Raw genomic sequence first — 3,271 nt, 5'->3', positions numbered from 1 at the left:
TCATGTTTGTAAGTATTTTGAACTGAGGAATACAGAGAAAACATAAGAAACATGGGCAATTTCTGAAAACCCATTATGTAGAGAAAAATAATGACTGATCCCTCACAAGAAAAGTATTTTTGCCACACCACACAGCATGTGGGATCTTAGTTCCCCAGTCAGGGATCAAACTTGCGTCCCCTGCATTGGAAGCATGGAGTCTTAACCACTGGACCACCAGGGAAGTCCCAAGAAGGTTTTTGTTTTTTTTAAATAAGAACAATCCCACAGCATTTATTGTCATCTGGTAATAACATAAAGGTGAGCAAAACAATATGAATAAATGCTTTAGAAATACACTTCTAACAAAGCACACCTAAAAAAGCTGTATTGCTTTCTCAACAATTTCTCACTTCATTGATCATTTCTAGTTGGAGACACTTTGGAGCAGAGTAATGTTATCTCCTTTTAGCATGATCCGACCCAGTTGTTTTCTTGACTTTGTTTTAGAATGAATCTCTTCTGCATCATCTAATACGAGGTTCATATACTCATAAAAACCAATGATACAGCCCTCTATCCACATATTCACTTGCTCATAAAGCCACACCTGAATCCGAGATCTATTTTGCAAGTATCTGAAGATGAGATTGATTGGCTGCACCATCACCTTCTGCACCTTCTGGCCCTGGCCCCGGTACGCCATGGTGGAAGCTCACCCCAAGAAGTTTTAAGTGAGCAGAAACCACACGTAAGCAGAAGGTATGCAATAGAGAAGTAAAGAGAGCCTGGTGAGGACTTGTGAAGTCCCACTCTGAAATGAGTGAAATCCCCAGGGCCACCTGCATCTAGAGCCACCTTTCAATTCTTGCTCTCTGAAGTCAAGAGGCTCAGCTTTCCCTGAGCTTATCTTGTGTGCTTATCTTCTTATAATAATCTTTCTAATACATGAAGATGTATGAGCTGAGTCTTAGTTCTAGTAAGTAAAGGAGTCTAATCAAAACAGCACTGAATTTTCCTCTGTCCTCATTGGTCTTTACCACTAAATTATATGCTTCCCAAGGTCAAAGAACAGATATAGCATCTGGAACATAGTAAGTAGTAAAGAGAATAGACACTGAAATTCATGAATGAGAAGCCAAATAGAAGGCATGGAGGGCAGGTGATAGGGATCTGTTGCCAGTAAACATACATTAACTATAAGGAAATTTATATAAAACAATAAGAGAGTATACTCGTCTCATCAATTACTTAAAGATACTTTATTTTTAAGTGATTATTATGCAAGGGAAATTTTTCCATACTACTCTCTACCTTGTAAAATATGGTACTTGAAATTTGGTGCTATATATAATTTTATAGGTTAAATAAACAAGGACTTAATGATTACCTACTATGTCCTTAGCACATTGCTACATGCTATGAAAGATACTAAAATATATAAATGCAAAATTCCTGTTCTTGAGACCCTTATTTTCAGCATCTGTTCTTTATAAATCTTCATTATCACCCTATTCCCTGATTTTTACCAACTATTTTGAAACTAATTTAATTATCCTATAATTTGCTCATAGAAGCTTTCTAAAAAATGGAGTATTTTTTAAATGCCACAAGTTCTAGCTTCTTGCTCCAGTTAATCTAGTAAAGGCACAGTGAAATATTATCAAAAATAGACCTCATTTTTTTGACTACTTCAGCCACAATAAAGAGATTATGAAAATTCTAAATGCCTTGCAACTTAAAGTATATAAACTCTATTTTTCAAACGATATGAATAGCTGGAAGAAGCAGCTAAGAGTAAAGGCAAGCAGGGAATTGTAGAATAAAACTTTCATAAAGTCTCCGAGATGTCTGGCGAGGAAGTCTCAGGGCTGTTAGGATGATTTAAAACCTTAAACACCATTTTGTTGACACAAAATTCTTTTATATATTTTCAATATATAAATTGTGAGCTCTTCTAAAGGAAACACAGTTTTTCACAGCAAAAACAAAGCAAAAAGCCTCTAACTCGTATTACATTTTAAGCACTAGATAACTTTGTGAGCAGGTAACCAAGTTTATGAAATCATGTTTATGAAATCATGTAAATCAGCATTCTGTGAATCCGTGTGGCTGGAAGTAACTCCCAAGCAGACTTTCTATTGACACGTATCTAACCATTTTCACATTTAATATTTTTCCTTATGGTTGTGAATGTGCCTCAAAAATATGGAAATGTGAAAACCAATAGATTCTGTTGCTGCAAATTGTACAGTAACTAATGCAGATGGGAGTTGTTTTCTTTCTCCCTTTGGGACTTTGAAAAGTTTTGAACAGTAACAGGGTTTTTGCCCCTTTAAAAGAAGCCTGTTTTATTCAGGACACTATTTCCACTCAATATAATATCAGGATAGAGGTGGAGCTTTTTTCTTTGTTATGTTAGGAGGAAAAATAGTGCTCAACATATATGTATTTAATGTTCACTGAATAAATAGATAAAAAATGAAAGAAGCAGTAGGGGATAGATAGGAGAGTGTAGTGGGAATTGAGGCCAAAAGCTTCTTTCTTTTTCAAAATTTTCTAAAATTTCAAACCCCACCTAGGTTGGCTATCATCATGGTATTTTGTACCATGAAACAAAAACAGTGAGTCTTTCTTAGATCAGATAATGTTGTTTTGAGAAATCAGATGACCATAACCATTCATTAATCCATTCACTCATTTATTCACCAAATATTTACTGAGCAGGAGAGGGGGACAGAGAATGATGGAAGCTATAGTTTTAGATAGAGTGGACAGGGAGATGAAAGACCAGAATGAAGTGAAACAAGAAGACATGTGAGCATCTGGGTGAACAGTAGGAATAGCAAGTGCTATTCTGAGCAGGGAGCATGTGCAGTGTGTTCAAGGAGCAGCAAAGAGGGAGGCGAGAAAATAGCAGGAAGCCAGAATAAGTAGGGCCTTGTAGGCCATGGTAATATCTTTGGATTCAATGCTAAGTGTGATGGGAAGCCATTGTAATAGATATTCAGACTTGTCCTTTTGTAGCTAGAATCTAAAAACTTGAGAATGAATAGCATAGGGTTCAAGTACATCAAACAGGGTTCACACTATTAACCTCAGGCTCATAACAACTTTTCAATCAATTTTCCAAAAGCAATTCCAAACACTGTACTTGGGGGAAGGTAGACATTTTTCTTTAACCACAGCAATCAAAGGTTTATCGATAAGGGACCTTAAAAAAAAAAAACCTGATAGCTTCCCATCAATAATAAATATTTTTAGGATCCAATTAAGAGTGAAGATCAGGAAC

The 3,271-nt window shown here is 36.0% G+C and overlaps 1 pseudogene; it reads right to left on the bottom strand.

The window, feature by feature from the left end:
* Window positions 1-249: 249 nt before the first annotated feature.
* Window positions 250-720, bottom strand: LOC111164075 (small nuclear ribonucleoprotein E pseudogene; annotated as a pseudogene).
* Window positions 721-3,271: the final 2,551 nt, after the last annotated feature.

Source organism: Delphinapterus leucas, chromosome 1, assembly GCF_059928025.1.
Source record: "Delphinapterus leucas isolate spDelLeu-1000000601 "Yukka" chromosome 1, BTC_Dleu_Yukka2, whole genome shotgun sequence".
NCBI classification, from domain to species: Eukaryota; Metazoa; Chordata; class Mammalia; order Artiodactyla; family Monodontidae; genus Delphinapterus; species Delphinapterus leucas.
This window is presented reverse-complemented; position numbering and strand designations above follow the sequence as displayed.